Here is a 23732-nt window from a genome sequence, read left to right as displayed (position 1 = left end):
TAAGTTGCCCTAATACAATATTGGGAGTGAGGCTAGAGGAGAGGAGGAAACTTCCAGGTAAGTAATGATGGAGACAAATCTTAGTGTAACTGAAACAAAAGAAGGAAAAAGTGAACTTCCAGCAAATCAACAGAGCCTTAACTTGCCAAGAGAAACAAAACTCAGCAGCTGACTCAGGGTATTAGAGCTGCAAAAGATATTCGAGATACACTGGACAGGTCTGCCAGACAAAGACTTATTTTTATTAGACTTGTGAATCTTGCATTTAGTTTAATAGGATGAAAAACACATTCTTCTTTTTGTGATCTTGAATCTGCCAAGATAGACAGGTCTGATGCCACCAATGGTTTAGCTGTTCCTTTAAAGGACTTTGAAATTGTTATGAACTCAGAAGTGCAGTGCTAGAAATGCTTTGCAGTAGTTCTCAACCTGTTGTTGGACTACAACTCCCCTCATCCCTGAGCTCCGGCCTTGCTAGCTAGGGATGATGGGAGTCGTAGTCCAACAACATCTGGGGACCCACAGTTTGAGAAAGGCTGCTTTAGAGCCAGCAGCAGTGTCTCTAATTCTGGATCCAGGCAAATGCCTCAAGTATCTCAAGGAAGCTTTGGGTTTCATTGCAGGCATGTCAGTCTTCTAATGTCAGGAAGATAGAAAATACCTGGTGTCTGCATTCAGGGGTTAAGGCACTCATGCCCCTTTGCACAAAGATCAAACCTAGTTTGCAAAGATGCCAAACAGTGTCTGCTGCCACATCTTCTTGTTGCTGGTTATGGGTCCAACCAAGGCAAGGTCTCGCTGTCAATCAGCTCCATCGACAGACTGTCCCTGTCTGGACAAGCTACACTTTCTCATTCTTGCTCTCCTGTGGAGGGAAGGTGATTTTGGTAAGCTGAGAACGGCAAAGTATTAGCCTCGTTCTGTCATTCTTGTATGCGTAGAGGTGGAGCGCTTGGGTGTGGAGGGAGGCTGCACATGTGAGAAATGTACACCTTTCGGTGTTGCCACTTTTAATCTCTAAAAGAGCACGTGTTGATAACCCTTGGTGCCATGTGATGCCACACTTTGTTTAAATATCATGTGGAACCCAAGAGCGTCTGACAGTAAATCAATCACAATGAACCTGGAGAACAGATATATATACAGTGGTACCTCGGGTTAAGAACTTAATTCGTTCTGGAGGTCCGTTCTTAACCTGAAACTGTTCTTAACATGAGGTACCACTTTAGCTAATGGGGCCTCCTGCTGCCGCCGCGTGATTTCTGTTCTCATCCTGAAGCAAAGTTCTTAACCCGAGGTACTATTTCTGGGTTAGTGGAGTCTGTAACCTGAAGCGTCTGTAACCCGAGGTACCACTGTATAGAGAGATCCTCATTACAAATAAAATAGCAAGCACCAAACTTGTACATTTTTAGTTTCCATGGCTTCTTGTGTTTGTAGCTTTTGTAGGAGCACAAGAACAGGCACGTTTGAGATTTGCATGTGAAGTTGGACCTTGGTACTGTATATTGTACAGTGTGTTGAGTTCATGTTTGTTCAAATGATTTTATTACTTCTTGTTATGGATGGAAGAGAAATATGCTTTGGTTAGGATTTTAACGTGATCCTACCTAATTTACACTATCTGGAACAACATGTAAACCAAAAGTCAACTTAAAATTCACCCTTCTCTGAATTTTGTAATGCTGTTCTGCAACCAAGTAATGTGTACAATGATGTGTCTATTAGGGGAAAGTGTGCATAGAAATGTGTATATAAGTGAAAATGACATGAAATGCATTATATTAGAGCAGAGCTTTCCAAACTGTGTGTCGCAACACATTAGTGTGTCAGCTGCCATATGTATGCATGTGGTTTGTAGCCGGAAATGGGTTAGTATAACCTCTGGTTTGCTAGTAAAACTGAATTACTGTGTCGCAAAATGATGCATATCTAAAAAGTGTGTCACCAACATGAAAAGACTGTATGGCAAGACTGCATGGTCATGGCATGCAAAAATGTGCATACCAGGCAACATTTCATGCAGAAATGTGTATACTTGGAGATATTTGCACTGAAATGCAGACAGAGCTTCATGAGAACTTTCTGGGGGGAGAAAAATGCAAACTGATGCAGAAACGTGGAGAAGCAAACTTAAGATTGGGAAACTGAGGTAAACCAAAACTGGCCAGCCCTACTTCTTGCAAGATTGATGTCAGGTGTATATTCAACAACGCACTGTAGGTACAAGAACTAGAAGTGGGAGGATGCTGAGTTTATCCTAGGGCAATGCTCAGCTGGAATCAAAATACACATGCAAAGGTGTACCCAAGGCACCAGTGCATGAGGAATTGCACCCTTTGTGGGGGTGGGGGAGAAATTACCATTTTTAACTGAAGACACAAATAATGTGGGGGGAAATCTTAAATCACAACATACCATATTTCTTCCATGTACAAGACAATATTTCCCCCCAATTTTTTAAGTTTAAATTTGGGGGTCATCTTATACAAGGAATGCAGCAATTAAATATATAAATAAATAAATACACGTCGTCATCCATATTCTTTCCCCTCAGCCTCCCCTCACTATTGGCCTCATGACAAACTCTGGTACCTCGGGTTACAAACGCGTCAGGTTACAAACGCTTCGGGTTACAGACTCCGCTAACCCGGGAGTAGTACCTCGGGTTAAGAACTTTACCTCAGGTTGAGAACAGAAATAGCGTGGCGGCGGCGGCGGCAGCAGCGGGAGGTCCCATTACTAAAGTGGTGCTTTAGGTTAAGAACAGTTTCAGGTTAAGCACGGACCTCTGGAACGAATTAAGTTCTTAACCAGAGATACTACTGTACTCTCCCCAGCAGCCCCCACTCCGGACATTGTCCCTTCCACCATAAATACTAAGACAAAAGTGCAACACACAGGCAGGAGAGCTGGAGCCACAGCTACAGTGGAGTTACACCGAGCTGACAGAAGCAGCCGCCATTACATCTTGTCTCACTGTTTGATGTTTAAATATACGGTTCTAAATATACCGGTGTTTTGAATATTTAATAAAATGTCAAAGTTATTCTGTTTGGCGTTTAAAATGTTTATTTCTTAATTTTGAACTCTAAAAATAGGGGCCGTCTTATACACACAAAAATACAGTAAATGCTGCACTGCAAAATCTCGCAAAAGGAGCGTAAATTTGAGTTGCAGCCTTTGTGCTGTTCAAACCTTTTCTTTCCCCCAAGAGGTAAGAAGTCTAGGGCAGCCCTTACAGGACAAGTTTAACAAAAAACAAGAAGCACAGTGGTAATAGTTTTGGTTCTCCCCCCTATGTGTGTGTGTGTGTGTGTGTGTGTTGAGCATGTGTTGCAAGAGTACAGAAACAAGTATACATGCAGGCAACTTTACATTTGTCAGTGCTGCCACTGGCCAGCTCAGGAAATGAAATTCTAACCAAATAACAACCGCAACATTTTCAAGCCAAGGAAAATTCACTGTACGTCCGCTTTGCGTGTTTCATTTATGGTCTCTTCTTCACTCTTCTCCAGCGGCGTTGGCCCTTGTTCTTCTCTGAGCCACCCTGGGGAGGCTGTTTGGACTGCTCTACATCAGAGAGACAAGCCAGAGTATTTTCAAACGAATCCCTTGAAGTTACTATAAGATTAGGGTGCTTTTATGTTTAATTAAGAGAGCGCGGCATATCATTTCAGCAGTGTAATTGTTTCCTGCTATTAAATGGAGCTGGAGGTTGTTTATCTGCTCAACAAGAGACATCAATCCTGAGATGCTCCCCACTCCACCCCCCCTTCTTTCTGGACAATGATGTGATTTTTTTTATTTGGCTGCATGATAAATGCAGCTGCAACCTTTGCTTGTTGATGGACTAACCCGCCCACTTCTGACGTTATTTCTGAGCAGATCATTTTATATTTGTTCCATGAGTAACAGTGTTGGTCTCTGTACCTCTGACTTCTGATTCTTTTAGGATGATCCTGGCCCAACTGCTGCACTCCTGAAACACAAGTTTCTAGCACACAAATTTGGCCTCTCTATAATATTTTAAAAGTATCCTCTGCTGTTCAAATACATAGTTTAATTCAGACATGCACGATATTAACTTCTTCTGGTAACAATGAAGTCGGGGCCTGAGTTCTGTGGAGGGGAAAACAAGAGCCTACTCACCCAGGCAGGGACGTGAGTGGCGCTGTGGGTTAAACCACAGAGCCTAGGACTTGCCGATCAGAAGGTCGGCGGTTCGAATCCTCGCAACGGAGTGAGCTCCCATTGCTTGGTCCCTGCTCCTGCCAACCTAACAGTTCGAAAGCACGTCAAAGTGCAAGTAGATAAATAGGTACCGCTCTGGCGGGAAGGTAAACGGTATTTCCGTGCGCTGCTCTGGTTCACCAGAAGTGGCTTAGTCATGCTGGCCACATGACCCGGAAGCTGTACGCCGGCTCCCTGGGCCAATAAAGCGAGATGAGCGCCACAACCCCAGAGTCGGCCACGACCGAACCTAATGGTCAGGGGTCCCTTTACCTTTACCTTTATAATATTTAAAAGGTATCCTCTGCTGTTCAAATACATAGTTTAATTCAGTCATGCACTATATGAACCTCTTCTGGTAACAATGAAGTCGGGGCCTGAGTTCTGTGAGGGGAAAGCGTTCACTCAGGGTTTGGAGACCACTCAGAAGCAAAACAAGCAAACAAAACAAAGCCAAAAAAACACAAAATGGTGTTGCAGGAATCATGCGCACCTTATTTTTGCACTTCTGCTATATTGCCCCAAAGATAAATGATTGAAAGAGGACAGGGCTACTGCATGTTGAACAGTTATGTAGCTTGTCAAGCTGAGCTACAACCTGGAGATCTGCCCTGAACCTTGAAATTGAGGGGAGTACATGGCTTCCACCCCCTCCCCAGTTCCTTCTCCAAATCTTTCATACACCCAAGCTGTGCAGCACATCTGGAGTTATGTTTGCTTACTACAACAGGCAACAGAACGGAAGGGATGGCAGGAATAAGCAGAGGAGGATGCTGCGCCTGCCTCCTCTCCAATGGTGCTGGGGAATTTAAATGCTGCTGCCCAGAATAGCAGCAAATAAAATCCGCTCCTAACGTCAGCGACTGATAAGACTTGTCAACCAATTCTTCCAAAGTCTTCCTAAATTATAAAGCTCCAAAATACAGGCCAAAAGAGAGCAGGTCTTGGAAGAGCGAGGCATACAACAGGCACCACCAGTGAAAAGGCCCTGCTCTGTGTAGTTCCTGTCCTGACATCTGATAGGGTGCCCACATGCCCTCCTTCTTGACATGGGATGCTCTCTATTGGAGTCTCCAGGTCCAATATAAAGACCATAAGAAGGGAGAGCAGGGACCTTGAAGTTCCCAACAGCTGTTAATCAAGCAAGCACACAGGTCACCTTTGTCACAGTCAGGACGCCTATGTCCTGGCCAGGCTGCCACCCAATCTTGTTTTTGTACAATCTTGTTTGTCCTCAGTCACCAAAATTATATTATCAACATATACAAGCAGAAAAGTTGTTTTTCTTCATTTGCAAGGAATCGAACAAAACAAAGTGGCACTAATAAAGAAAAGTTCCACGGTGGCAACAGAAAACAAACTAAAAATGCTTTTGCAGTTCATCAAAACTATCCAGCAATATCAAGGTATAGGAAAACTGGTGCTATTAACAGAAATCCTTCTAGTTGGTTAATTGGTTTGGCAACTTCCATGCACATGACGTGCGATGCTAATTATTTTCCCCAAGAATTACGGTAAATGATAACTAATCAGAGGCAGCTAAAGTTGCAAATGGCAACAAAATATCTGTGAAAGGAAGAGGAGCAGGTTTGCTCAAGTGTACTGCAGGTAGAAATACTGTTTGTAATGAAGTGAGAGCAGTAGTTTACTTGCTTAAATTAACAAATAAGGAAGTTTTGAGAATTTAAATTCTAGATTAAAATTGATTACTTAATTGAGAAGGGGGATTGTAACAAAAACACTGGGGCCTAATTTGAATAGTAGAGTGCCTGGTATCTAGTGGGCAGACCAAAGCACTCGTCAGGAGAGCTATGAGATTCAGGTGAGGGTTGTATGCCTTTTCAATCCCAGCAGGTATATGACCGGCTTAGAAATGTTGCCTCCTTGGTAATGCGTTGCCCTGAGTAAACTCTCCCCCTCCCACTTCCTTCTCAGTTTTCAACAGCACCACCCCTCTTGCAGTGGCTGCTTAAGACCATTTGCCTCTTCACCTTCTGCTCTCCCACTTTCACTGCTCTCCAGGTTCTGGGAGAAGGGGGGGGGTCTGGAATGCTTTCTAACAATAACATGTCAGTCAGCAGCTCTGGTTCTGCTCCTCCCCCCTCCTCTTCTTCCATGATCTCCCAGGTTTGTCCCTCTCCTATCTCTGAGCCGTGACCTTCTGCAAACCACTGTTGTAAATCCATACTGTCTTCCTCTTCTCAGGAAGGTTGAGGAGGAGGAGGAGGAGGCCATCTTCACCATTCCTCCTCAGTCCAGTCCTTGACATAAATATAGATATAAAGATATAACTAAAGATATAAAGATACTGTTTCTGCACCTAACCACCTGTTAGGAATGCTGAATGACTTCCTCAGGGCGAGACTTCTGCCTGGCTCTTGAAACGTGGTCTTCCTTTTGGGATTGTCCCTCCACGGCTGCTTTCTGGAATTAGTCCTTAGCTCACTTTGGACTATGATGTGACACTGTTGAGAGCTTGTGAGGAAACAGCAATGCTTTCAAATGTGATGTGTGTGTGTGTGTGTGTGTGTGAGAGAGAGAGAGAGAGAGAGAGAGAGAGAGAGATGAAGTTCCCACCATCAGTGTATCAACACAGTTCTACACGCTGGATGCTCACGGGCAAAATCATTACCAAATTTGTTTTGGGAAGCTAGTCAATTAAGTGGCCAATTATTATACATTTAGCAATCAATAGACAGGCCAAAAGTTGTCAATTAACTGGTCATTTGAATGACTTTATGAGCAGAAACAACATAAGAACTTATCTAGCAGATTACCAGTAGATAAAGAAATGGCTTATTCTTTTCGTAGGTCCACTGTGTGTGTTTGTGTGTAAAACCACTGTCTTATCTCTGGTGGGGCTGCACAACTTAACTCTTTTCAGCAAAGCCTAAGCATTTGTAATTTTTCACAATGCGTTCCTTTCCCAACCACCAGATACTTTGTTCCCAAAAGTGCCGGAACTTTTTGTTTTATTACAAATTACCCATGCTTCTGAACACAGGTAAATGTACAAAGAAGAGAATCAAAACCACAAGGAAACTTACAAACAAAATAATTCAAATCACATTAAAAAAAAAAAAACAACCTAGCAAGGGCAAGTGATTTGGGAGATCAGACTCCCAAATGAATGGGGTGGCTTTTATCACCAAAGGTATTTCCACAAAAGGCGTTTCCAAAACTTAATGGCTGTAACATCAAATTGTGACTTGTGTGCTTAAATGGGTCATCACAGATCTGAAAGTCAAAAGGAATCTTCTCCAATGATTTTAATTACTTTCCTCATATATATTTTTTCCTGATGGCATAAGTAGATTCAGGCCTTTTTTTCAGCCAGAACTTGCCAGAACTCACTACTGGCACCTCTCAGGTGTGTGCCATTGCCATTCTAAGAGAGAGGTTGTGGCATTCGTATGGAGCCCCCGGTCGCCTCATGGACTGCCACCAACCAGGTCCTCCCCAACCAGTGTGGTGTAGTGGTTAAGAGCGGTAGTCACGTAATCTGGGAAACCAGGTTCATGTCTCCGCTCCTCCACATGCAGCTGCTGGGTGACCTTGGGCCAGTCACACTTCTGTGAAGTCTCTCAGCCCCACTCACTTCACAGAGTGTTTGTTGTGGGGGAGGAAGGGAAAGGAGAATGTTAGCCGCTTTGAGACTCCTTAAAGGGATCAAATCCAAACTCTTCTTCTTCTTCTTCTAAATCACTTAGTCTCAGTCAGGTTCTTAAGTTAACAAAGAAGAGTGTAGTTCATTGCAAACACAAATAAACTTTAACTGCATTCAAAATGTTGTTACTCTTTACCTTCTTAGTCTTATTTTATCCTGTCTCTAACTCTTCTACCTCCCCTCACACAAGAACCAACTCCACTAACTGTCTCTCTATTTCCAACTGTCTGCCAACTGCTTTCCCAACTGCCTTTTCCCAACCGCTTCTTCCCAACAAACCAACCAACTAAAACCAACCAACTACCCACAACCCAAACCTCAGGCTAAGCCCTTTTATAAACAGGTAGGCTCCGCCTCTGGCTTTTCTATTGGTCTACCTATTAACTCTTTCTCTCCCCCTGTACAGACATTTTCAAACAAACGGGCAAACGCCACATGGTGAGTTCTTTTTCTAGAAAAATAGCACTGCTCATATTCATGATGGAATGTTGAAACTATGAATGTATTTCCCCCCCCCTCAAGTCCTGGAAAGAGAAGGCAAAGGTCACAGAAGATTTACCAGACTCTAGTCCATGAAGTAAACTGTTACCAGTGATTCCAGGACCAGGGAAAACAGAAAACAAATGGAAGCCATCTGCAACCACAGTAGCTTTATAATCCATTGAAACCATCTCTCCAGCACTCAAAACACCTATTTTAGGGATGGGAGCCCTGTAGTCATCCACTACAACTTCCAGCATGTTCTTCGGCCATTGGCTGATGAGAGATGTAGTCTGGAGGTTTCCCCAATCCCTGGTTTACCGGTTCAAGAATTATATTTGGGGCTTTCCATCTGGTGCCCAACCTACCCCCTGCCCCCCCCATGAACCAGCTATTCTAATTGAGTAATAGTGAATACTTCAGTTTAGCACTGGTCATCTGGAATGTTTTCCATGACAATGTTTTGTTCCAGTTTTTTTTTGGGGGGGACCCATTACGTAAAATTCATTTGGAAGGGCTTTTCTGATGCTTTTTCTTTGTTGGAGCTGAGCAATCATAATAATATGCCCACGCCTCAGACTAATTTTCAACCAAACAAACAAAAACTAACAACAATAGCAGCAGCAAGAAAGCAAAAACTTATTACTGATGTTCTATTCAGAGCCAGATTTGTTCTGTAAATTCTGCAACACAATAACAGATGTTGGCCGCTGATTAAACAAACAGGAGCTGAGACACAAGAAAAAGACCAGTTTAACTTCAAAGGTAGCTTAGCTTGGAGCCTGACATTACATTATATATTTTTCCTTCTTCAAGAGTTAAGTGGGAACGAAATCTCTTTATTGCCAGACTTTGATGATATCAGATATCAAGATAATTTTATGCCAGGTCTCCACCTGAATAATTAAAAATATATCTAAGAAGGTTCCAATATCAGGGATTAGAAATAACTCTTCTAGGCAGAAAAGTATTTGTATACTGGCTGGAACAGATTATTATGGGACATATAAGATGGCCAAATTTATTAGTTTGACTTTAAGGAAACAGAAATTGCTTAATATTTTAGATGGGAATATGTGTTAATGATTATAGCCTTGGCAGATGGTAGGGACATCGATCACAGAAGTTCCACTGACAGCCCGGGTTGCTGTACCTTCTTGTTAAACTGATGTAGCCCTGGGGAAAGAAAGGGGTCTAACAAAACTTCGCTGAGGAGAGGATCTTTATCTGATGTAAGGCTGATGTTTAACCAGCATAGAAGAAATCTCGCCAGGTGACAGTCTCTACCTTGTGTTGACCTCCCTCTAGACACAAGGCTGCATAGGTTACACATCATGGGACAGTAAAAATCTTGAAGAGGAAAGCTGCCTGAACTCATTCTACCAACTGGGTAAACCCTGGCAGCCAGACTGGAATACCATAGAGCAATTGAGCTATAATTTTGGCGTTGAAGACCTTAAGGGCAGAAGGGATATGTGAATTACCTCTTATTATAAAAAACACATTATGGCCTGCATAGACATCTTACTAGCATTCACCGCCATTGCACGGTGCGGGACCAGAGAAGCCTATGATGGAATGTAATTCCCAGATAGTTGAATTTGAATACCTGCTGCATGGGTTTACCACCAAATACCCAGCTATAGCTCTTGCGTGAATTCCCAAAAACCATTATTTTGCTTTTGTCAAAGTTCATGTTAATGAATCACTGTAACAACTCCAATTTTTCTAGAAAAAGAGGTGCTGGAACTCACCATGAATGGCAATGATAATGGCAATGGCGCCCACCTGAAAAAAGCCCTGACTATAACAATATCATTATATTCCAATACAGTTTAATGTGTTTTGTATGTATGCATCTTATTGTAGTTTTTATTGCCTGTTATCTTTTATTTATGGCCTGATGGACTAGCAAGCAATAAACTGGGCTGGCTATGTCTAGGAAAGATTTCTTAGACATAGAATAAGCAGGTGTCATTTGAAAAACAGTGGAACCTTGGTTCTTGAATGTAATCCGTTCTGGAAGTCCGTTTGACTCCCAAAACATTTGAAAACCAAGGCACAGCTTCCGATTGGTGCAGGTGCCCCAGGAACAATAGCTGACAACCGCATTGGATGTTCAGCTTCCAAAGAATGTCCAGAAACTGGAACACTTACGTCTGGGTTTTTGGCATTCGGGAGCTGATTTGCTCGTCAACTAAGCCGTTCGAGAACCAAGGTTCCACCCTATTTCAGAATATTTCCACAAGCTATGGTAGGACCTCATGAACTTTAGATGCAATGAAGTTACTGGTATATATGGGTGGGACAGGTATAAACCTAAGGTAAAGGTAAAGGGACCCCTGACCATTAGGTCCAGTTGTGACTGACTCTGGGGTTGCGACGCTCATCTCGCTTTATTGGTCGAGGGAGCCGGTATACAGCTTCCGGGTCATGTGGCCAGCATGACTAAGCTGCTTCTGGCGAACCAGAGCAGCACACGGAAACGCCGTTTACCTTCCCGCCGGAGCGGTACCTATTTATCTACTTGCACTTTGACGTGCTTTCGAACTGCAAGGTTGGTAGGAGCAGGGACCGAGCAATGGGAGCTCACCCCGTTGCGGGGATTCGAACCGCGAACCTTCTGATCTGCAAGCCCTAGGCTCTGTGGTTTAACCCACAGCGCCACCCGTGTCCAGTACAAACCTAGGCGGTTGCTAAATAAGGAAATGTCAGCCTGATAGAATTGATGCTCCATTATTGCTTGCATTTATAGATCACCTCTTAGCTGTAACATCTCCACATTTTTATTTTTATTTTATTTTTAAAACCCTGAATCTGAGCATATTACCCCTGAGTCCATCACAGCGCTGTGATTTTTGTCCAGGAAAGGCTTGCTGACTTGAACAACCTTTCCCACCCAGCAACAGGAGGCAGACAGAGTCCCTAACTGGCTCTGTGTTTGATGGTCAAGCTCTCCTTGCTAAAGTAAGTTCACAGATTTTTTCCTCTATCTTTGGAGAGGAAGGGTTCTGCAGAAAAACAAATCAATTTGAGTCCCAGGCAGATGGGAAGGGAGCAGATTGCTGCTGTACTAGAACAGAAGATACTAAACATGTTTGTCTGTTTACTATGACACTCCGTGGCTCAGGCACCTCTGTGGATAATAAAATAGGCAAGCATCTTCTATTGGCTTTTTAGGAGTCTGTCTCATTTTGCCCTATCTCTGGGGCTCTGTGAAGTAAATCTTCATTCACCGGCCTGGGGTATGTGGCGATCACACAGGGTCCCCGGACGTTTAACGGTCTATTGATCCCTGTGCCACCACTGTGGTCGCTTCCCCACTGCCACCAACCAGTTACTCTCTGGTAAAACACTGAGTCCAGTCAGTTGTTAAAAGTGAACCAAAAAAACAAGTTTATTTTACAAACATTAACAAGTTTATGGTTTCTCAGATAATATTACTATCAGTATCTTAACTTTAGTTTCTTTACCTTCCTAATACCTTCTGACTGATTATCTCAACTGTTTGACTGACTCCTCTTAACAAATTCTCTCACTCTCTCACACCAGACTAGCCCAACCCACAGACTTATCTTCTCTGTCTGTTCTAACTCCAGACTGTCTTCTCAACAACTCTAACTCCCTAAAAAACCTCTGTGCTTAAAACTTATACAGTTAACTCTGCCCCCTGGGTTCCCATTGGTTAGTCATTTTACAATTAGTTAACCCTTTCCCTATGAACCCAGTATGATGTCACACACATAGGAGGGCAAACGCCACAGGTAGCTCAGTTGGTAGAGTAGGAGACTCTCAATCTCAGAGTTGTGGGTTTGAATCTCACACTGGGCAAAAGATTTCTGCATTGCAGGAGGTTATGCTAGATGACTCTTGTGGTCCCTTCCAACTCTATGATAAGGTAAAGGTAAAGGGACCCCTGACCATTAGGTCCAGTTGTGGCCGATTCTGGGGTTGCGTCGCTCATCTCGCTTTATTGGCCGAGGGAGCTGGTGTACAGCTTCCGGGTCATGTGGCCAGCATGACTAAGCCGCTTCTCGCGAACCAGAGCAGTGCACGGAAATGCCGTTTACCTTCCCGCCGGAGCGGTACCTATTTATCTACTTGCACTTTGACGTGCTTTCGAACTGCTAGGTTGGCAGGAGCTGGGACTGAGCAACGGGAGCTCACCCCGTCGCGGGGATTTGAACCACCGACCTTCTGATCGGCAAGACCTAGACTCTGTGGTTTAACCCACAGTGCCACCCACGTCCCTATCAACTCTATGATACTGCTTCCCAAATAGGGTGCTTCCAGACACCATCATTTTAACAGCACTGTTTAATTGCTGGTCTGTTTTCACCTGGAATAGTAATTTTACTCTTTTTCCTTTTTGTTCTTCCCTTTGGTGCATCTAAACTCATGGTACAGAATATTGGCACCTCTTTTTTTCTTTTCTTTTGCTGCACATGGCAGCCATTTTGTGCTGCCACCCACATCACTTTTATCAATACTGTAGTACTGGCACCTCATATATATCTTTTACCAAAAAAAGTGCTGCTTCAGCCAAGTGAGTAGTCCTAATTTCTTAAGTCCCAAATGTTGGGGGGGGGTTCATTGGGACTATTAGGGGGGTGAGGGTTAAATATTCCTTTACCAACTCACTGCCCCAACATGATAGATTACATTAAGACACTTCTGTATGGAAAGGGAAAGGTTGAAGTGATAGAGTTGACTTCTTGAGAAGTGATACAGACCATAGGGAAGGGAATGTGTAGAGCACTAGTGACTTGGGGAAATTGTGCAGGTGTTTCATAACGTTGGATGTTCTGAGGAGAAACAAGCTGAACAAAGAAAAAACATGAGTTGGGAGATGTTGTGTTCAAAATGTCGTGCAGGTGCCTGATAGATACATGAAATACAGATTTCAGTTGTGTGGGTGTTGGGAGTTTTCAGTTCTTATCTCTTCTCTGCAGTAATGTAAACAGCTAGTGTTCCAGCTTGCCATTCCTCAAAAATGCCAAGGGGGGGGGAGTTACAAACTGAACCCACCAGTCACTGATACTGTTCACTTTTTATCCAGCCATTTTCAAATTCTATTGACCATGAATTTGGTACACTAGGATTTAAGATGCACCCAACCTCCTTCCCTTCAACATGGCTCTCTTTTTTATTTATTTTACAGTGGACTTGGGTCTGTTGTTTCATGTGTTCATTTTTCTCCCTAGGTGTCAGAGAGCAGAGATAATAGGCTGTCGTTTTATCTGTATGAAGAGGCTGAGTAATGAAGACAAATGTTGGCAGTTCTCAAATGTGTACTGAAGATCTATTTCCATACAAGATCTGTTTAGAATTTAAGCGGAATTTAAAACAATTCCTCCATAAAGCTGAAGTTTAAAATAAACAGACATGTTACTTATGTTTTAAATGCAACGATTTCCAGAGGGGTGATCATATTAGGCAGCGTTGCAGCAAAAACAATAAACTGTCTTGTGGCACTTTCAAGACTAATTTATTATGGCATCTGCTTTCATAGGCTAAAGTCCACTTCACCAGCTGCCCGAAGTATTATCCTCAGTTGCAGACATATACACATACAGTATTGGAGTGGGGGTTGTAAGCAGTAAGCAGTGAGGTCAGAAGAAAATGAATTATCACAGTTTGTACATTTTGCACTACATTTCTATTTGACCTCGCTGGTTACAACTCCTCCCTCCCATTAATATATACCCGCATTATCTGCAAATAGAAGTTAACACTTCATAGTTATTTAGCGGATGAGGTTTAGAGGCATATTTTAAACTGGTTTTAACATCATGTTTTAATTGGTTTTTTTAATTGCTAATTTTATTAGTTAAGCTCTTGCAGTTCTTCTTTAGCTTTCCTAGCAAACAAACCTGCTAAATTAGAGTGTCACAAAGCAACTATATAACTACCCCAGAAAAGCTCAAATAGGGATGACTGTCATTCCTTTTTGTGTTTATTCATATCTTTTTTATGTCACACTAGTGATATCTCCCATAAACTGCACCACACCCCAAGATCTGGGAAATGATTTTCTCCTCTATTAGATGTTGTTGCTTTGTAACGAAAAGAAAATGCAATCCCACTGTAACCATCAACTGCTTTGTCTCCCCGCCACCTCCACCTCCCAAAGTTAATTCACTGGTGCACTGGAATAAATTACTTCACTACTTCAACCACCCTTCCGGCCCATAGACTGGCGTGGCAAATGGCAAAGTTTTCTGGTGAGAAGAGCTACTTTCCTTAAATACTTATTGCCAGTGCCAGATTTATGCATAAGCTAAACAATCTATAGCTTAGGGCCCCACTCTCTTGGGGGCCCCCCAAATAATGTAGGGGGAAAAACTGGATGTACATTTCCAAAATATAAGATAAAAAACAAATAAAACCTACATACAGCAACAGTGTATTGTGTTGTGTAGGCTCATATGATGTAAGTAATACATCATACGCCTGCTAGCCTGCTACCTAAAATATCACTGGTTTGTTCACTTCTATTTCAATTACTTTGATAAAATACATATTTTGTTATGTGCAAATGGCTTTAGATACCTATTAGGTCCATAAATTACCATATAGCATATATTCAACACAAAAAACAGCGACAATTTGTTGTTGACAAAGGACAGCTGGACATACAAAGGGCCCCATTACCTTCAGTAGCTTAGGGCTTCATCAGACCTAAATCCAGCCCTGCTTATTGCTATTCCCCTCCGATTCCATTTATCTCCAGAGCTCCCAGGGCTTTTAAAAACAATTCACCTGTTCTGCTTGAGTGCAGTGCAGTCTCTTGCGTAATGATTGACCTCTTTTGTGAGTGCTGCAATACCTTGACGCTCGGGCGGCAGCTCGGTGAGAATGTCTTCTGATGTTGCATCGCTCACCTCGCTCCCCCTCCCTCAGCGTTCCCAGAAGCAACTATGTGATCCTTTTCCGTTCTAGCCACAACCGTTCCACCCACCCACCACAGATTACAATGCGCTAATAAGGATGGCTGTTCTCAACATGCACAAAATGTAAGCTGAAGTGCTTCACTGTCAGCAGAATGGCACGTTGCTGTTCTAACAGGATACATACCCAACAGATCTACAGCCCTTATACACCCAGCTGATCACTGCGTCTGAGAGAGAGCCTCCCACAAATGTCATCAGGAGGTCCATTCTGTATGATATAGGAATTGGATCTTTAGCATGGTAGAATTCCTTTGGAATACCCTCATATTAAATGTAAAGGGGACCCCTGACCATTAGGTCCAGTCGTGGCCGACTCTTGCTTTACTGGCCGAGGAATCTGGCATACAGCTTCCAGGTCATGTGGCCAGCATGACTAAGCCGCTTCTGGCAAACCAGAGCAGCACACAGAAATGCTGTTTACCTTCCCGCCGGAGTGGTACCTATTTATCTACTTGCGTGTTTTCAAACTGCTAGGTTGGCAGGAGCAGGGACCGAGCAACGGGAGCTCACCCCGTCGCGGGGATTCAAACTGCCGACCTTCTGATCTACAAGTCCTAGGCTCAGTGGTTTAACCCACAGTGCTACCCGCATCCCTACCCTCATATTAGACAGGCACAATCTTTGCTACCTTTTCAGCACCTATTGGAAACATTCATTTTTTTTCAATGAGCTTTTTAAGTACAGTGGTACCTCGGGTTAAGTACTCAATTCGTTCCGGAGGTCCGTTCTTAACCTGAAACTGTTCTTAACCTGAAGCACTACTTTAGCTAATGGGGCTTCCTGCTGCTGCCTCGCCGCCAGAGCACGATTTCTGTTCTCATCCTGAAGCAAAGTTACTACACTACACTCTTAACCCGAGGTACTATTCTGGGTTACCGGAGTCTGTAACCTGAAGCGTACGTAACCTGAAGCGTATGTTATCCAAAGTACCACTGTAGAGACCTTTCTCCTATTCTGTTTCTGCATTGGATTTAAAATTCTTTTTCCATATGAAAGTGTTTCTAATTGGGGTCTTTTTAAAATTGTTTGTGTGTGCAATGGTTTCTGTTGTTGATCCTTTTATTGTGATATTGCTTTGAGATATTTTAGGAGAAGCAATTCATAAATGGAGCAAAATGATGAAATAACAGCCCCACCTTTGTGTGTTTCTGTCAAGTAACTGACACCATCATGACATCAGGTGATGGACAGGTGGGTTGCCCCACTCACCTGTCAAAGTTGAGCCAGGATAAGATTCTGACTCAACTCCTGGTGCATTTGACTTGACTTGGCTTATTGTAATTTTATGCCACTTTTCAGTCAAATGAATCTCACAGCAGCTTACAAACAATAAATAACAATGACGTAATAAAACCTATTAGAACATCGCAAATAGAGCCTAAATCATATAAAATAATTAGCAAATCATCAATAAAACAGTTACAAAGTATAAAACATTATTAACAAATGGGGCAGCTAAAAATACATCACAATTACAGCAGAAGTCATATGATTAACAAATCAAGATGGCTTTTATAATCTATAAAATATTAACAGCATTAATATTAAAACATGCGAAGCCTTCTCGATTTTATGACATTTATATAACCTTCCCCTTGGCTGTACTGAGATACACTTGATTAAAAACAAAACAGAGGCATTGGCAGACCCTTTCCTTTAGTTACATCAGCCTGAGCCAGAACCCTCAAAGGTTCTATCACCCGAACCTGACTCACCCACAGATTCAAGTGCTTCCTTCTACTGGATGATCCCAAGTCTTCAGGAGATAAAAGAACAGCCAACCAGAGTCACAAGCTGCAATTTTTCTTTGGTTGGTTAGTTTCAACCAGGGATGAGGAGTATGTTGACCATCAAATGCTGTTGGACTCCCAGCCAACATCGCTCACCTCAACATCGCTCAACTGCATTATAAGGCAGTTTCCCGTATTCCTATCCATTGCCTTCCTCTTACGAGCAAAAAATCTGTACACCAAGTAGTGCACATTGACTTACTGAGAGTTTTCTATATTACTCTTCTATTGCATGCACCAAGCAGCTTCAAAGGGAAGCTGTGGAACTGGAAAATTAACCAATTTGATTGTAAATTAAAAATTGTCCAGTAGCACCTTAAAGGTAAAGGTAAAGGGACCCTGATCATTAGGTCCAGTCGTGGATGACTCTGGGCTCTCATCTCGCTTTATTGGCCGAGGGAGCCAGCGTACAGCTTCCAGGTTATGTGGCCAGCATGACTAAGCCACTTCTGGCAAACTAAAGCAGCGCACGGAAATACCATTTACCTTCCCGCCTGAGCGGTACCTATTTATCTACTTGTACTTTGATGTGCTTTCAAAGTGCTAGGTTGGCAGGAGCAGGGACCAAGCAACAGGAGCTCACCCCGTCGCAGGGATTCGAACCACCGACCTTCTGATCATGTGCATGCACACTTTTTCAGATACACGGAAACAGAAGTATCTGAAGAAGTGTGCATGCACATGGAAGCATATATCCAGAACAAACCTAGGTGGTCTCTAAGGTGCTACTGGACAATTTTTTATTTACTTCGACTGTGGATACCTACCTGAATCTACAATTTGATTGTATTTCTCATAGCTTGAACTTCCAAGTATAAGCAGTTTGCAGGCTTCAAAGGGTAAATCACCTCCTAATGAACTGTAATATGTATTCACCCGTTTAGTGATCAGGTTTTTTTAAATTATTTTCATTTGGAACTCCTATCATTTTCTTGTCTCTCAAAGTTAACTTGGCACATCTTGCAGTGTAACTTATTTCAGCTGCCACTGTCACAGACCAAGTCCATTGCCTGCATCCAGTAAAGTGTTCTGTTATCCGTAATAGCTCTTGCCACAAGGAACTTAGGGTTGTATCCAATGTAGCGCCAAGTAATTCACATAACACAAGGATTTACGCTTGCACAATAGAATCCCCCCCCTCCCATCATGCCCCGTAAGTGTGTTCCGGATTATTACCAACACTCCAGAGTTGATTTGGAGAGGGTGTGGGCTCTGAGGAGAGGGAGGGAAATCCAACTGCACAAGCATAAATTGCACTGATGGGACACATTAATTGGATACCGCTCTTCATCTTTCTAACAACATGTGTCTTATTGTTATTAAGGTATTTTCACTTGGATTTGTTAGGATTCTCACTCTAAACCATGGTTTCCCAACCTTGGGTCTCCAGCTATTTTTGGAAACTCCCATTTTCCCTAGCTAGGAGGACCAGTGGTCAGGGATGTTGGGAACAGTAGTCCAAAAACCAGTGGAGACCCAAGTATGGGAATCCCTGCTGTACACTAAAGACTAGGACCAGTATCGAAAGAGCTACTATACTCCTCCATCATCTGTGATTTAAAAATTAACAACCCCCCTTCCTTTGAGCAGCAGGTTCCTGTGCCAAATTCCAATTTTCATTTGAAAGTCCTTGCATTTTGTCATGTCGCATGGTGAGCCCCTATTTTAAGAACTAAAGTCCAAAGGACCTATAGGCATGCAGAACTTCGTTTTGCTATTCTTTGGATCTCTCTTTGGGTTTATTTTTGGCTTATGTTAACAGGTGCTGTCCGTGGTTCTGAAGATAACATTCCATAACTCAAAAGTGGGGTATTTTCCGAGTGGGGCTTAAATAGCTTTGGCTGTCCAAGCAGCAGACATTCAGTGCAACAAACTGGGCAGAATCAAAGCACAATCTGCACTCCAATACCGGGATACTGTACCTGGTCTCAAATGGATCAGGGAGCTGCTTAACCCACATGTGAACCTACAGAGTTCCTTCCAGGTATCTGATTCAAAGAGAGGATTGCTCATTTCCAATCAGCCCTATTGCATCTCAGCACAAATCACTTCCCTGAGCTTATCTCTTTCCACTCAGGACAGGAGTTATTCTCAGAACCGTTCTTCACACAAAAACGCATAGACCGCCGGGCTCCTTTGAGGGTGAGCAAACTTTTTAAAACTCTAAACATAAACTGTTTCTGGGTGCAAGCCAGTGTGGTGTGGTGGTTAAAAGCAGTGGACTCGTAATCTGATGAACTGGGTTCGCGTCTCCGCTCCTCCACATGCAGCTGCTGGGTGACCTTGGGCCAGTCACACTTCTTTGAAGTCTCTCAGCCCCACTCACCTCACAGAGTGTTTGTTGTGGGGGAGGAAGGGAAAGGAGAATGTTAGCCACATTGAGACTCCTTTGGGTACTGATAAAGCGGGATATCAAATCCAAACTCTTCTTCTTCTTCCTGCAAATTTCAACTCAATACAAAAGTGCATCTCAGCAACCAGAGATTTAAACACTGGGCATTAATGGTTGGGGAACACCTCTTGCAAATTGTGCTTTTTAATCCTACCCTCTTCCCATTTAGGAGAGCTTCACGCCATATAGCACCCCCACCCGTTTTCTTATCTAGCGAAACAGATATTAAGGAATATCATATTATAAAAGCATATTTATTTGAAAAATTATATCGCTTAGGATAATTAAACCTCTAAGTGGTTTACATAAAAAGTGGTTTACCAAAACTCTTTAGGGGGAATCCTAATGGGGGGGGACCCTGACAACAGCCCAATGGGGCCTGAGCATGCTCAGTGGCCATGAAATTGCACTGGGGCAAGAGGACAGTGAGGGAGAAATGGAATGGAGTATTGTGGAAGAGGGCATGATTGATTTGATTAGCAGGAACACTAATTCAGAGCATGGCAAGTTCTACTTGCTTGTAGATAAAACATTACAAAAATGTCACAAGTCCTCAGTGTGCTCTGATCTAAAGGAAGTCAAACCCACATTGATCTCAATGCTTGGCAAGGTGGGGAGCATGTACCGTTACAAAAAATTTAAAGATGAAATATCATAGTATCACTAAAGTGAGTGCTAGTACTCTGGATTGGACTGTGCTCTCTCTCTCTCTCTCTCTCTCTCTCTCTCTCTCTCTCTCTCACACACACACACACACACACACACACACACACACACATATTGCCTGCCTGGCATGACAAATAGGTCCTGTGCCTGAAGTTTGGTTCCTGCTGAGTTCTGACATGAATTCGAGCAAAACATCAGTGCTGACTTGCAAACGGCAGCATCTCTATGCCTTCGCAAAATTTCGTTTCTGATTGTGAATGCTGCAAATGCACATCGGAAGGCATTGTGCCTCTGAGGTATGCCATCGCACAATTCATCAACACGAAGCTTCAGCAAAGTTCTTACATCCCGGCTACATACACACACACACTGTGATAATCTCCCTTCTCCATCCCTCACACCTTCCCCCAAATCTGTTTGGCAGGATTGGGAGAAACCTCAAAAAGACTGCACGGTGAGCTGAGGGGGGAAATCATTCTGGCAAGCAGAAAAGCTTGCATGGATGGAACAATCACCTTAGTGTGACATTGAATTCCACCCTAGATGTATTTAAAAAGTGAATATATGGGTTGGATTCAGCTAGACAGTTGCAAAACCCTCACATGGCCCAATCCTGCATTATTTTGTTTGATTGTGTCCTATTATGCTCAGGCCTCCATTATAGCATGCTGGATCCCTAGCACTCTCTCCCCTCTTTATATGGCAGCCACAGTTTCCCTCCCACTCTCCCTAGGATAAGTCGATTGAACTGTCAGTCCAGGCCATGCTGTGTTTGTGTAGGCCTGTGCATGAATGTGGGCAGGGTCACAGCCCAAGGGTACAGTACTGTATACACTTTATATGGAAAAGGACCCAGGTTCAATCCTCATCATCTCCAGCTAGAGCTAGGAAATACTGTGTTGGAGACCAGGCTGAGGAGTACTGTTCTGATGAGGAATGGTGGGATTCTGAAGCTGCTCGGGAACAGTGGGACAGTATAGATTGGGAACAGTGGTTTGCACAGGGGCATAGTTCAGAAGACAAAAGATGGGACAAACCAGGGGGTTGAGCAGCAAAGTGAAGAAGAACTGGAAGAGAGAGAGCCAGCAGACTCTCTCACGCTAGAAAGTGTCCAGCCTATCAGTCCAAGGTCACGTAGAGTAGATAAGGTAGTGGTTGTGAGATCAGGTTGCAAGGCGAGGAAGTTATGAAGGTGGGGATGTGGGTGTGGACATTAATTGGGAGCACCTTTACTCTGAGAATGGACGCTTTGTTCTTTCGCGGTGATCATCAAAATATATTTAAATGGTAAGGGACTATTTTGTTTTGTTCTGCTTATCCATGGGCAAAGGGAGGGAGGGAGCCGCATTCCCGAAGCCTGACATACTGTTCCCTGAAACTTTGAAGTGCCGCTGCCAGTCAGAGTTGGAACTATTAAGCTAGATGGACCAATGGTTTAAGGCGGCTTCCTGTGTTCCTACACTTGTACCCATATCTCACACCTATTAACTGCCTTTCTATTTTGTAATAACTGCAAACCTTTGCTTTCCATATAAATGGTAGTCTGCGTTCTGTTGCCAATTTCTTCCTCATCTTAAGTGTGCAGGGCAACTTCTCCTGCAGTGTGGGGTTATTCTAGGCCCAATATCTTATAAGACATCCTTCTGTCGATGGCATGCATGTGTGCTTGTGTGGCACATGTGATGAGGTTCATGTGTTAACAAGCAGTACATGGGGAGAAGGAATATGACACAATTTAACTACTTCTATCATGTATTTATACGCAGCTGGCACTGTGGGTTAAAACACAGAGCCTAGGACTTGCCGATCAGAAGGTCAGCGGTTCGAATCCCCGCGACGGGGTGAGCTCCCATTGCTCGGTCCCTGCTCCTGTCAACCTAGCAGTTCAAAAGCACGTCAAAGTGAAAGTAGATAAATAGGTACCGCTCCGCTGCTCTGATTCGCCAGAAGCGGCTTAGTCATGCTGGCCACATGACCCAGAAGCTGTACGCCGGCTACCTTGGCCTATAAAGCGAGATGAGCGCCGCAACCCCAGAGTCGGTCACAACTGGACCTAATGGTCAGGGGTCCCTTTACCTTTATCATGTATGTATGCTGTTTGCGCTGAATGAAGTGGGGTTTCGAAGTTTGCCCTTACAGTATAATATTTTTACTCTTTGGGGACATCTAGTGGAGTGACAGATTTGTTACATTGCTACGTCAGGAAGGCTTCATCCCACATACAGTGCTTTAATTCAGAAATTGATTAAAAGGCCTTGCAGAGTAGGGCTTCTATGCCAAGTGTATAGCTTTAGCGTGTCAGGCACTGTGTGTTTCTCTTGGGACTGACCATGATAAGCATATGGCTAAGGAGACAGGTGTTGGCATAGCGGGTGCATTTAAGTGCAAATAATCATGGATTGTCTGAATTTTCACCCGTGTCAATGAAGCTTCTTGGTGCTCTGCTAACTTCCTTGGAATGAGCTGTTGTTTTGCGTTACACTTATGGGAATAGTAGTCAGCTATGTTTTGCTCAGAGTAAACCTGCTGAGATTAACGAGCACGACTCATAAATTAGATTCGTTAATTTCAGTGGGTCTACCCTGCCAACCTAGCAGTTTGAAAGCACGTCAAAGTGCAAGTAGATAAATAGGTACCGCTCTGGCGGGAAGGTAAACGGCGTTTCCGTGTGCTGCTCTGGTTTGCCAGAGCTGGCCACATGACCTGGAAGCTGTACGCCGGCTCCCTCAGCCAATAAAGCAAGATGAGCGCCGCCATCCCAGAATCGGCCACAACTGGACCTAATGGTCTGGGGACCCTTTACCTTTACCCTGAGCAAAAACTCTGTTGAATACCACCCATAGTGTTGGAGATAATAAAAGGCACCTCTGATCTGCTCAGTCCACCAACTCATCGCAAATCCTTAGTTCAACCTACACAACTGAGACCACATATGCGAAGTATAGGTACATTACCAAAATATATTTTTCAAGTTACATTCCCATTTCAAAGAGGCTCAAGAGGAGGAAGCATAGCTCCCTGACACAACACAAAAGAAGGGTCAACCCCCTACCATCTCCATTTAAATGTTTAGTTGGGGTTGGTGGTTATTTCAGTTTGGGTATAACTATAAACTGTATATTATAGTTATTGTTGTTGTTGTTGGTTTCCATTGATTTATTGGTTTGTTTGTTTGTTTGTTTGTTTGTTGCTTGTATAGGATATTTTGGTTTTTAACATTAGATGTTTTGTTGTGTTTTTATATATGTTGTAAGCCTCCCAGATGGGCGGAATATAAATTAAAAATTATTATTATTATTACAGTGGTACCTCTGGTTACGAACTTAAATTTGTTCCGGAGGTCCGTTCTTAACCTGAAACTGTTCTTAACCTGAGGTACCACTTTAGCTAATGGGGCCGCCCACTGCTGCCACCGCGCGATTTCTGTTCTCATCCTGAAGGAAAATTCTTAACCTGAAGCACTATTTCTGGGTTAGCGGAGTCTGTAACCTGAGGCGTATGTAACCTGAAGCGTATGTAACCCGAGGTACCACTGTATTTAGTAGCAGGCA

The 23732-nt window shown here is 43.3% G+C and overlaps 2 long non-coding RNA genes across 3 annotated transcripts; one reads left to right on the top strand and one right to left on the bottom strand.

Moving 5' to 3' along the window:
• Window positions 1-7954: 7954 nt before the first annotated feature.
• Window positions 7955-8273, bottom strand: LOC309526740. The gene is made up of 2 exons (XR_014216898.1): window positions 8194-8273; window positions 7955-8150 (listed from the first exon to the last, which is right to left on the bottom strand). It is a non-coding gene; the product is annotated as an uncharacterized lncRNA (long non-coding RNA).
• On the top strand, window positions 8191-13854 carry LOC309526662. Of its 2 annotated transcripts, none has more exons than XR_014216807.1 (3): window positions 8191-8243; window positions 11247-11347; window positions 13585-13854. It is a non-coding gene; the product is annotated as an uncharacterized lncRNA (long non-coding RNA). The 2 variants fall into 2 exon arrangements; XR_014216808.1 differs by lacking the exon at window positions 8191-8243 and adding an exon at window positions 9126-9145.
• The last annotated feature ends 9878 nt before the right edge of the window (window positions 13855-23732 follow it).

This window comes from Podarcis vaucheri (genome assembly GCF_965113315.1).
Source record: "Podarcis vaucheri genome assembly, chromosome: 2".
NCBI lineage: Eukaryota > Metazoa > Chordata > Lepidosauria > Squamata > Lacertidae > Podarcis > Podarcis vaucheri.
This window is presented reverse-complemented; position numbering and strand designations above follow the sequence as displayed.